At 41.6% G+C, this 13,380-nt stretch overlaps 1 pseudogene; it reads right to left on the reverse strand.

Moving 5' to 3' along the window:
* Positions 1 to 10,108, reverse strand: part of LOC148542168 (uncharacterized) — a 28,194-nt pseudogene extending 18,086 nt beyond the window's left edge.
* Positions 10,109 to 13,380: the final 3,272 nt, after the last annotated feature.

The following is a 13,380-nucleotide window of genomic DNA, read 5'->3' on the forward strand; positions in this document are numbered from 1 at the left end:
GCATGAAATGGAGGGGTTATTCTATACAAGAAACAGCAAAAGGTATCCCCTAGCACTCAGAATGAAATCAGCAATAAAATGTGAAAAACTACATGGTGGTAGATAATTCAGAGATCTCAGTTGCATATATTTGCAAAAATATGGCTAAGCCTCCAGGCCACTTCACGGCGTCTCTGTATTTGGGAAGTCCCTAATACTTAGTCAAAGTCTGGGGCGCGGAACCCCAAAAAAAGGCAAAGGCCAGCCACCCCAGGGCAGCACACTTAGGAGTGAGAGGCTTAGGTGTTAGTGAGTGTTAATAAGAATAAAGCAAAAATGAATACCTTAGCCTCTCACTGGTGTGCTGCCTTCACTGGCTTTTTGGGGTTCCGCGCCCCAAACTTTGACTAAGTATTAGGGACCTCCCATATACAGAGACGCCGTGGAGTGCGCTGGAGGCTTAGCCATATTTTTGCAAATATAGGCAACTGAGATCTCTGAATTATCTACCACCATGTCGTCGTTTTTCAAATCTTATTGCTGATTTCATTCCGAGTGCTGGGGAATACCTTTTGCTGTTTCTTGATGGTGGTGGATGCCTGTTCCAAATGGCTCAAAGGTTTTACAGTCACGTCTACTACAGCTGCACACACAATGGAAGTGTTGAGGAGTCTTTTTGCCAGAACAGGTCTACCTGAGCAGTTGTTCAGTGATAACGGACCTGTTTACCGCTGAAGGGTTTTGAACCTTCATGAAGAAAAATGGAATTCAGCACATTACCTCCGCCCCGTATCACCCGCCTATGAATGAATTGGCTTAACGTTTCATACAAACTTTAAAGCAAGCTTGCTGCACCATGCGCACAGACAAGGTAACATTACAGCACACGCTTTCCAATTTCTTGTTTGCATACAGGAATGCCACAACCAACCAAACCACAGCTATGTTGTTCCTGGGTAGTCAAAAGGAGTGGAGGAACCAGGGAGCAAATTATGTGGCACTAAAAGACTCCTGACCATACTTGCCAACTCTCCTATAATCTCCAGGAGACCCAAACTTGGTGGGGGGGCTCTCCCAGTGCTGCTCACTTCCTGACTGCACTGAATTATCTACCCAGGATGTTGGATGACGTGATTGCCCCCACTGTTATATATTGTATGACCTGGACAACGGGCAGGGAGCAGGACCAAAATGATGAGAATTACACCCACGTCCCTGCCTATTGGATCTTTTTTTTGGAAAGTCAGCAAGTATGCCCCTGACCCCCTCCAGAAGAGCATGCCAATATATGGAGCCAGGCCAAAGCTCAACAGTAGGAATTTTTTTGTAAATGAAATAAAATAAAGCATCATTTGTAAATTGTGTAAAATACCCAGAAAAATACGTAGATGATAACTGGACACCTTTATTCTTTATATTATTTGTAAAAAGACTAGAGAGTCGAGCAAGCTCCATCCACTCTACAGGGTCCTGTGGAGGCATCTGCAACAACAGAAAACACTGTCTTCTCCATAATGTATACCATACCGCTTGTGTTCATTTCCCTGATAGGCAGCTGATCCCACACTGTATCTTCAAATGAAAGCTGATCCAGAACCTCATTGTGCCAATGAGAAGCCTGGAATGGCAAATAATTACAGTTACACCATGACATCATTTGCTATAGGCAAACTTTTAAACCTGAAGATATAGTTCCATAGAAGAAATCTCCATCTGAGAAATTCAGTCTTTCTATTCCAAAGGCAAAAGTTATATAATAAAAATCTGTATTTTCATATGTTCAAATGCAGAATTCCAGCTGTTCCCCAATGTCAAATCACTCAGAAAATAGAGAGGGGCAAATATAGTGTAGTATATTGAGAAAAACATTTATTCCAATAAAATACCTGGCTCTAATCAAAGCCACTACCAACTTAATATTTCAAGTGTTAAAAGCTTATTAATCCATTATTCTTGAGATATGGTTGGAATTGAACCGTACCGTGTGAGGCACCTGGCTCGATGCTTATCGTGAGTGTTATGGGGAGGTTTCTGGATTCCTACCCTCCTCCCTTCAAGCACCTCTGGCTAGTCCTCCACACGTGGCAATGGTTCCAGTAAATGTAGGTATGTCCTTTAAAAAGCCACCAACACAGTTCAGATAAATTTACTCTTCCTCAGGGCTGTATGATACAGCCCTAAGGAAGAGTACATTAACTTGAAATGCTTTGCAAGGTGAGCAAAGGCAAATTCCACAAAGGCCTTTATGGGAAGCAAACCCTGGACCTCAGTACTGTAAGGCAGTAATGCTAACCACTACACCAACCATGCTGCCCAGATAAACTAATGAAAAACTTAAAAAAAATCATTTAAATAGACAGTTAAATTTAACCACTTAACTATAAACACAGAAGAAATATCAGGGCGCTAGTCTAACCGGTGGCAATAATTACTAATCAAATTGCAGCTTTCTATAGGGTATTGCTCCCTTTCAATTAGTACAAATTATTTTTATGAAACTTCATAAAGGAAAGCGCTATTCATTTAATAGGAATAAAAAATATTAATTTTATTAAAAATGAATAAATAATAACACTTCACACATAAAAACAATAATAATTAGCATTTATAGGATTAGTATCTAGATTAAATTCATATATTATCCATAAATCCAGTACTTTCAATGAACATATTCAGGACCTTTCTATAAATTGATAGATCAGTAAGCTTTGTTCCAAAAAGAAGAATTTTTTTATGTAGGCAATAACTTTATAATAGTCATTAAAACAACCTGCAGTTTCCTTTTCACAACTTGTTCATTTCTGGATATTAGTATTTGTAGTAGGCAAACAGTTTAAACAGCATGCTTATTAATAAACAATGGAATGTTGAAAAGGCCTTTTTCCACTTGTACACAGTCACTTAGCAACCATGGGCTAATAGTATCCTTTTCCCAACTAGTTATGTGAATATATTGTTATTTTGTAAACTCTGCACTCCTACAGATACCAAGCCATCTCTGGTAGGCTCCTTATGGTAGCTGCATATAACCGCAGTCCAGATCCCCAGTGAACAAGTTAATTACTTATACCTCCTGCTGCTGGTTGTTATACTGATCATACAGCCAATCTGGAGAGAGTTGTAAACAGTGTATGCTTCTCTTCTGGGTCCAGTCATCTGCTGTCAGCCCAACGGTGCAGCCTCCTGAGAGCAAATGGGGATAAATTATAACGCGTTTCTTCACCTACATTAAGCATCAGCGGCTTCTTCAGATATCTGAGGAAGCCGCCGATGCTACTAATTTAACCACTTGACTAATTTTTTTTCATCAAAACTGCACAGAAATTATCAGTTTTTTTCATTTAAGTTTAGAAAGTATTTTTTAAAATATATTTAAATATTTTATTTAAAAAATATACCTAGGGGATGTTTTGCACCCTCCGAAAACCCCCATGTCTATAAGCCCCTACTATAATTTCACTTCCCACCTCCCATCAAAAAGTGCCCCCCAGTGTAAAAAGTTCCCCAACAATACCAACCCACACCCCCTTAGTGGTAATAGGTTTCCATGGCAGAACCCCACCTTCACGCCCAGGAACAATGGGTCCCCAGTTTAGTCCCCCCTCCCTCCCCACGTGTCACTATATATGTGCGGGGAGCGGGTGTAAGATTAGCGGAGTGTGTGCGGGGAGCAGGTGCAGTGTTAGTGGTGGTAGTGTAGTGTAGGTAGTGTGGGCGGAGAATGGGAGGTAGTGTGTGCAAGTAGGTGGTGCAAGCTTAGGGGTAGTGCCTATTCTGTGCCCAGGCTGGTCCATGGAAGCTGTCAGCACTGCAGAAGGCGAGGAGGCAGTGCAGGATTAGTGGCGGTAGTGTAGTGTAGGTAGTGTGAGTGGAGAACGGGAGCAGGGGTAGGGGTAGTGTAGGAGTGTGTACAGTTAGGTGATGCAGGCATAGGGGTAGTACCTATCCTGTGCCCAGGCCGGTCCATGGAAGCTGTCAGCACTGCAGAAGGCAATTAAGGACTATTTCAGCTAATTGGAAACTTAAAATTGCTTAATTTGTTATTAGGGGATGGGGATTCCAGAGATAGTGGTGAGAAGATTTCCATAAAATATAGATTTTATGAAAAACTGGACATACTCTGGAGGCGCTTAAAAAAAGTTTGAATGCTCAAAAACAAATAAAAAACTTGCACCCTGAATACCAAAAATCTCGCACATGCCTTAAAAACCCTGCAGGTACAAGATTTTTGGTAATCTCGAACCAAATTGTATATGCCCCTATATGAGCAAATAAATAAAAGGGAAAGAAATGCTGAACTTAAATGTATGCACATATTGATGTAGTTTCAGCATAAGAGTTCAGCTTGGATCGAACATTTGATTTGTGTACATTTGACAGAAAGATTGAATTCCAGTAGTTAAAGGATTCCAGATAGACAGTTTTTCTGCATAAGTTATGTAACAATATTCTGAAAAATTACTTTTTTTAATGGAAGAGAGTGTTATGACCTAGGGATCATAGTAACACTTTTAGATGTTGGTAGTCTATTTACTGATCTATTTTGTTGATAAAAGTGATATGTCCAATTCATGTCAGATGAACCAATCGCCTCTTCAATTACAACTAACTGGCCCCTACTTGCTAAATGATGATACAATAGATTCAGGATATTGAGCAATGAAAAGACCTTATGATTTTAGGTTTATCCTACTAAAAGCCAATGAGTTAATAGCTGGGTTGATTTCATTAGCAAACTTATAATAATATATTTCATTGTCATCATATATTTCTTAGGGCGGAATTCAATTACAAGTTATCACCGGTAAAAAAGGGAGGTAGCCTTGGGCCGCTATTTAATCAGTTAACGGCCGTTAACACCCAAAATCCGTGAAAACTTCATGCATTTGGGCGCTAAGTGGCTGTTATCGCCCGATAACAGCACACTTATCAGGGATTTCTTTTTGGGTCTCAGGAGACCCAACAAAAAATCCCTGATAAGCAGGGCTAATTGAATAGGATCTGGGGTTCAATTAGCACCTGTTAACCTAGGGGTCTAATTGAATTTGCCCCATAGTCTTTGCAAGGGACAGGTCACTAACAATGCTGCTGCCTGTGGTAACAACACGTGGTGCCCTTCTCATATCATATATAAAGTAAAATAAACATTTCTGTTCCTGTGAAATAAACTACAGCAGACAGTATAATCATTTCTGCCATTATTAGATCTACAAACCAAATTAAAAAACACTAATTTTGAATTTTGTAGTCAATTAGCATTTTTTAAAACAAATTCCAACAGTTTCACTTGATCAATTTGCCTCATGAAACTGTCCGTATTTAGGATTACCTCTATTTCATTTTTACAGATTATTCAACAGCATATTTCTTATGGTGATCTTCTATTAGAATTCTATGTATCTGCCTTTAATAAACTAGACATAATATGTGCCTTTTCTATTCCTTTAGCAGATAATTAGTGTTGTTAATTTATTTATGTTACTCTGCTTAATTCCTTTCCTATATCGCTGTATGGAGTGTTTTAGTACAGTGTGCCTGATTCATTACGGATCGCAGCTGCGATTTCACACGCAGTCCCACTGAGAAAATATACTAATATTTGCCATCGCAATGCCGTAGCAGCCTAACAGAATGACGCCCACTTCCCCTTACCCAGATCCATAATACTTAGCAAAACCATCAGTAACATCGAGTTCCATCGGAGCCTCACGCACAATTGCACAAGATCAGACCTTTCTCAGAAATTGCTAACCTCATCGCACGTAGTAGAAGCTCAGGCTGTGTATATCATCGCAGTGGCTAATTTATGCACACCCCTGTAACGGTGTTCAAATGCACTGACATGCCTACGTTTCACCGACCAACCACCCCGCCACCACCCCCAAACGGTCACTTCCTGCCAATCACTCTGCGATGGGTCTGCCTAGTGTCAGCGATCGCAGTGAGACGTTTGCGCACGCGTACTACAATGGATACACATGCGGAGAACGCAACAATCGGCAGTCTGCGTGCATAATCGCAGTTGCGATAGGTAATGAACCAGGCCCAGTGATCAATCTCTTTGGGTTATATGCACTAAAGGGCTGTTTTCCTTCGGCACTCCATACCGCTGATTTACTACAGCCAAACCCGCAGAAGCCCCCCCATATAGCAACACTTTAGAACAGATTAGAATATTCAGTGACCATCAATGTTATAGAAACCCAATATTTAGTAAACGGCTGCTTTAGAAACTGACGAAAAACTGCAGACGAACCCACCAAAATAAAGGACTATTCACTTATAGGCGAGGATGGCATATTCAAACACATTCAATTGGTCAGGGCTTAATCATGATGTCAATAAAAAGCGGCGGAACAAGCATGTACAATATTATGGCTGTATGCAATATGCAGGGTCGGTTCTACCCATACGCATGGTATGCAACTGAGTAAGGTGCCACATAATGGAGGGCGCCTCAGCTGTGACCACGCAGGCCGCGTGCAGACTGTGTCTCTGTGACACAGCTGCACCACACGTACAGCGCTGACTGGACGGAGTTCGGTCAGCACTACACAGTGACAAACACACAGCCGCCGGCAGCTGTGTGTTTGTTTTAATTAGCAGCCAATGAGAGTCAGACAGACTCTCATTGGCTGCTGCACCCATTGCCGGAGCCAGGCTGGAGCTCACTCATGAGCTCCATCTTCTGGCTCCCGCAGTGGTAATGGGAGAGACGTCATTACGTCTCCCATAATGCATTTTTTTTATTAATACATGTGTGTCTACTCGGGGGGAGGGTTAAAGGGGGGACTGCTACTAGGGGCACTACAAGGGGGTGACTACTACTGGGGGCACTGCATAGGGAGGGGGGAACCTCCACTGGGGGCACAAGGGGGGAACTACTACAAGTGGGGACTACTACTAGGAGCACTACAAGGGTGGGGACCACTACAGGGGGGGGGGGACTACCACTGGGGCACTGCATTGGGGGACCACTACTGGGGGCACTATCTAAAGGGCAATACTGGGGGTACTGCATAGGAGGGGGAACTACAACTGGGGCCACTGTTTAAAGAGCACTGCATAAGGGGTACCACTATTGGGGGCACTGCATCGGTATGACTACCACTGGGGGCATTGCATTGTAGGACCACTAAATGGGGGCACTATATAAAGGGCAATACTGGGGGTACTGCATAGGAGGGGGACCTACAACTGGGGCCACTGTTTAAAGGGCACTGCATAAGGGGTACCACTATTGGGGGCACTGCATGGGGGGACTAATACTGGGGGCACTATATAGGGAGTACCACTACTGGGGGAACTGCACAGGGGGGAGTACTACTGGGGGCACTATATAAGGGGCTTACCACTGGGGGCACAAGGAGCACTGGACAGGGAGGACCACTACTGTGGGCACTATATAAGGGGCACTGCATAGGGGGTACCACTACTGGGGGCACTGCATAGGGGGACTACTACTGCGGGCACTGCATAGGGGGGCACCAAAAAATATACTTACCAAAAAATTTGGGCTAGTGCCGGCCCTGGCAATATGGCATAGGCAGGATTCTCTATGTGCACCACTTACTGCGGTTGTGCAGCACTCCACCACCTGACTGTAAGGAGGAAGAACATGAAGAGCACCAGTAGCTGCTTGAGGTACTGTGTAACCTACTCAGACCTAGGTTATTTTTGGGAGGTGGATAAATCTCAGTGCTGTATGTGGTGGTGAGGTCACACAAATGTTCCTGGTCAATCGTACCAACTTGAAGAACCTGTATGACCTTGCCAATGAACATCTTGCACAAGACCCAGCAAAATCTATATCACTGTTAGACCTGCACAAACTTCTGTATGCTCTTTGTCACTGGTTCTTACAGTCAGTAACATCTAGAGTGGAGGGCTTAAGTCAGCCAACATTTTCCTATTGTAATCATTGACATACTACCAGTTACACCTGCTGAGTGAGAAGTGAGAGCAGTCTTTATGATCAGGAAACAGGCGGAAAAGTAACACAAATGTGTGACAAGCACGCTTACTTTATTAAATAGGTAGTAAAAATCAGATTGATTGAAGATGCTGAAATATCATTGCACTTGTTAATCTGTACTTTCAGTAATGCAAGAAAAATATAAAGCGTTTTTAGTCTTTCTTGAGAGATACAAATGATACAGTATATGAATTTTTTTTTAATATATATATTTTCCAGCATTAATTTATTATCTTATAGTGTTTTAGCGCTGCAGTGATTTCTGTATGTTAAACTCAGCATCAGTCACACACACTGCAATGACTTTATTACTATGCATAACATTATTGTTGTACAGTATATTACATTTATAATATAGGTACTTACATAAAAAAAACCATACAATTACCAATAGGAAAGGGAAAGAAAAGGAGCAATTTAGAAAAAAATAATAATAAAAACAATATAAATAAAAATTGGTATCTTTAAACTAAATAAATGCTCTGGATCCACAAGAGTAAAATCACATATTATGTAAACAAATCTTACTGCAAACACTGACACAAAACTGCAACAAAGAGAGGACGAATCCAAAAAAATATTACTATTTGTCCTTGTTTTCCATAGATGAAAAGTTGGTATGTGTGTGGGCACCTTAAGGACTGTATTCAATGAGCCTGTTGGAAAAGAAGTATCGCCGTATTCAATTCCATTAGCTTATAGCGTACGCGAAATTGCAATGCAATGTAATAGACGTAAAAATTTTCGCCTCTGAATAGGTGGAGAAAAAAAGTGCAAAATAGCTATTTTGGGGTGCAAAGGTGGGGAAACCACTCAGCACCCTTTGGACAACCCCCCAAAGGATAACTGCGTCCAAAACCCTAAAAAAAAATGAGGAACACCCCAAAAAATGACTTTGAAAAGGGGGCAAAAAAGTGCAAAGTGGGGGTACAAACTTAAAAACTAGCGATAGACTTTTGGGGGTATGCATGTAGGGGTGAGGTGTATTTTTGATTGCAGGTGCTTGCTTCAGGTGCGTTTTTTAGCGACTTTAAACCATGCTTGCCCCCATTTTCAAGTACCCCAAATTTGACAGGACTACTTATTTTCTCCAAAAAAAACTGCTTAATGCTATTCACCACTTGTGCAAAGACGCTAATTAGAAGAAATTGACACACCTTAAGTACCCCAAATAGCTTTATTAGGGCTATTCGGGGGCATGTACATTGATCCCCAATGTTAGTGTATCTTTTAGGGGGTGTCAAGCTGATTTTGACAGCACTTTTACCAACGGGCTCCCGGCTCCTTCCCTGCAGCGCCGCGTTAGCCGGAGGCTGGAGTTCCCTTCTGAACTCCAGCTTCCACCTCTCTCCCATAGTTCCGAGGAGAAGCTGGGCGGACAGGACGGCGGCAGATGTAGGAGCGGGGATTAAGGTGTTTTTTTTCTGTACAAGCGGCACAGCAGGGACATTATATGGGGGCACTACTACAGGGGTATTATATGGGGGCACTACTATATAATTTCCTACCTTTCAAATCAAGGGGGTAACGTCAGCATATCTAATTATATTTTGGGGTAAAAGGTAAAAATGTTCCCTGACCCCTGGCTTAATGAGTTACTTTGTGCAAGGTGACTGCAGCCAGTTCAGATGTCAAACGATAAGCTTCTAGTCCGCCAGTTACCAGCTGGAGGATGCTGGATGATACCAAGAGGAATGTTCCTTAGGTGTAGTGTGGCAGAAAACACCAGCCAGCAGGGGGAGACAAGCAGTAGACAGGAGGCGATTTGTCGGTTACCAGCTAGCTGAATGGTACCGGCAGATGTGTGTTATAGTTGCAGTGTAGCAGAGAGCAAAACCCAGCGGGATGGGGCCGGCAGCAGGCAGGAGTACGGCTGCACACAGGAGGCAGTTCAATGAGGCAAGGAGGTCTAGAACTGTGCGATGCATCTATGGCACACATCTGCAGCTACCATCCAGTGTCTTCTAGCTGGTAACTGGCAAATTTACTCCTGTATACATATATAGGCACTAGTGACCCACCCCGGCTTCATAAGAAAAAATAAATACATTTAAGGAGATAATCTTTCTTAACCGAGGTCTTCTAAGATTGCCTTGTGGCCCTGTAACGTTGCCCATGAGAAAAACAGTCTCCACTTAGGTCAACTCCAGCCATGTTGTGTGCTTTATTTGTCATGCCAAAGCAGACTTATACCGGGAATTGGACACTTTTGAAATTAAAGAATCGTTTTCACATACATGAAATAAGGGTAAAAAATTCTGTATCAGTAAACAGGGCTTACATCAATTTTTATGAAGAAAGATAAGAAGATAAGACGTATTCATCTCTATATGGTATAAAATAAAGTCCATTGTTGTGATATATCTTTAACAGTTTAGGCAGCGTAAGCTAATAAAGTGCTTGAACATCCGTTTTTTCATTGACTTGCTTCACTAAAATCGTCACAGCTCAGCTCCCTTTTGTCATACATTAATGTTTCATACACCTATACTTCCTTGACAAATGCTCTATAGAAAATGAAAACTGCATCAAAACCCTTCCAGTGGTTCTTGAGATTTGCCCAAACAAACAGACAGACACCTGAAAGGCACTTTATTTTATACTATGTATAGACAAGCAGATAAGTTTTATACTCCGCTCTTAATCAGTTGTATTAATTCAGCAGCCCCATTTGTTTAGGAGTTAGACAACCAGATCGAGACATCAGTAGATGGGGCACCATCAATCAGCATGGTCACAAGTGAGTCAATAACATGTGTTGCATGAATTTGACCTTTATCCCCTTGAAATTAGGGGAGATGTCTCCCCAGAATACATACGTTAATACTTTACCCCAGCATGGGACAGTATTTCCTCAATTATGTATAATACATATTAACTCAATAGGTTTACCTACGTGAAATGTCAAGGTCAACGGCCAGTGTTTAATATTATGATTTTGTTAAGCTCAATAACAAGTCATCTGTGCAAGTCACTACATGAGCTGCACAGATTTGAACATCTTAGAGCAAAATATGTTGCTTTAACTACAAGGCCACACACAAAATTTGAACAACAGATGTATGTGGGACAAGGGTCACACTACAGTAACCATACTGGTTACACTGTATATAACTCTTTGGCCACATTTTATTTCAAAGTCAATTCATTGCCACAGTTCAAAGAATGAGAGCACGTGGTCAAGTAATGATTTATGATACACAGGAAATGACATGAAAATACTCTTGTAAAATGTTTTCTTCTATTGGGTGAGCAGTGATTTAATCAATTATATTTTGGGAGTAGTGATGTCACTTGTGTAAAATATAGCATTATATACATGATTTATTCGGTGTCCTACTATGAATGTGTAACTTTCAGTGAACACACAGCATAACACACATGCACAAGTAGAGCACCTGGTAAAAGCACATTCATATTGTATGTGTACAAAAAAATAATGTTCTAAGTCGCCTTGGAGCTCTATGCACTGTATAAAAGTAGTGACTAGCAGCCTCACACATATACATGATAGCGGAACACCTTGGTTTGATATCCTTATCTTTTTCAGTATGTAAAACTTTCTCATGATAATGTAGGTTAATATTAGCTTGTGTGTCCTTCTTTCAGTGGGTTTATATACCTTATTGGACCATATTCAATTTGGAGCGAAAAGTCCGAGGCCGGACTTTTCGCCGTCATCGGAGGTTTTGCCTGTGAAAAAGTATCGCAAGCGTCCCTGCGTATCCCCGTATTCAATTCCAAATCGGAGAAAGCGGGACCCGGCGAAAATGAAATGAGCAGAAAATTTTTTTGGGGAAACCAGCCTGACACCCCCCAAAAGATGCTCTGACAAGGTATTTGGGTTTTTTAAATGGTCTCAATAGTAGCAATTTAGCGTCTTTGGTTAAGTGGTGAAGAATAGTATTTAGCAACTTTTTTGGGGGAAAATAAGTAGTCCCATCTAATTTGGGGTACAAGAAAATGGGTGCAAGCATATTTAAAAATGGCTAAAGTCAGGCATTAAATAGCCCCAAAAAACGCATCTTCAGCAAGAACCTGCAATCAAAAATACACCTCCCCCATACTTGCAGATCCCCCCAAAGGCTACTTCACTACTGAATTTGTACCCCTATTTTGAATTTTTTTGAAGTGCTTTTTTGGGGTGTCCTTTGTGGGTTTTTTGGCGTTTTTTATACAATTTGTGTCAAGGGGGGTGTACAAAGGGTACAGGGTGGTTGCTGCACCTCTGCAGCCCAAAACCCCAATTCTGCACTTTTTTCCGCCGGATATTCATAGGCGAAACTTTTTCGCCTATTACATTGCATTGTGTTTTCGCACCGGCGAAAAGACGCTGAAATTGAATACGGGGATAAATGAAATTGGCGAAACTGACGTCATTAGCGAAAAAGTTTAGCCGAAAGCGGCTTTTCGCTCCAAATTGAATACGGCCCATTGTCTGAAATTAAACTATACTAGACATATTGTATGGATATACAGTCAGGTGCATAAATATTGGGACATTGACAGAATTTTCATATTTTGGCCTCTATTCACCACCACAATGGCTTTGAAATGAAACAAACAAGATGTGCTTTAACTGCAGACTTTCAGATTTAATTTGAGAGTAATTACATCCAAATCAGGTGAACGGTGTAGGAATTACGGTTTCTATATGTGCTTCCCACTTTTTAAGGGGCAAAAGTAATGGGACAAACTAAACAATCCTAAATCTAACTTTCACTTTTTAATACTTTGTTGCAAATCCTTTGCAGGCAATTACAGCCTGAAGTCTGGAACGCATAGACATCACCAGACGCTGGGTTTCATCCCTGGTGATGCTCTGCCAGGCCTCTACTGCAAATGTCTTCAGTTCCTGCTTGTTCTTGGGGCATTTTCCCTTCAGTTTTGTCTTCATCAAGTGAAATGCATGCTCAATCGGATTCAGGTCAGGGGATTGACTTGGCCATTGCATAACATTCCACTTTTTAGCCTTAAAAAACTCTTTGGTTGTGTTTGCAGTATGCTTCGGGTCATTGTCCATCTGCAGTGTGAAGCGCCGTCCAATGAGTTCTGAAGCATTTGACTGAATATGAGCATATAATATTGCCCGAAACACTTCAGAATTCATTCTGCTGCTTTTGTCAGCAGTCACATCATCAATAAATACAAGGGAACCAGTTCCATTGGCAGCCATACATGCCCACGCCATGACACTACCACCACCATGCTTCACTGATGAGGTGGTATGTTTTGGAACATGAGCAGTTCCTTTCCTTCTCCATACTCTTCTCTTCCCATCACTCTGGTACAAATTGATCTTTGTCTCATCTGTCCATAGGATGTTGTTCCAGAACTGTAATGGCTTTTTTTAGATGTTGTTTGGCAAACTCTAATCTGGTCTTCCTGTTTTTGAGGCTCACCAATGGTTTACATCTTGTGGTGAA

The sequence above is a fragment of the Taudactylus pleione genome, unplaced genomic scaffold (assembly GCF_031769625.1).
Source record: "Taudactylus pleione unplaced genomic scaffold, aTauple2 ptg000015l, whole genome shotgun sequence".
Taxonomy (NCBI): domain Eukaryota; kingdom Metazoa; phylum Chordata; class Amphibia; order Anura; family Myobatrachidae; genus Taudactylus; species Taudactylus pleione.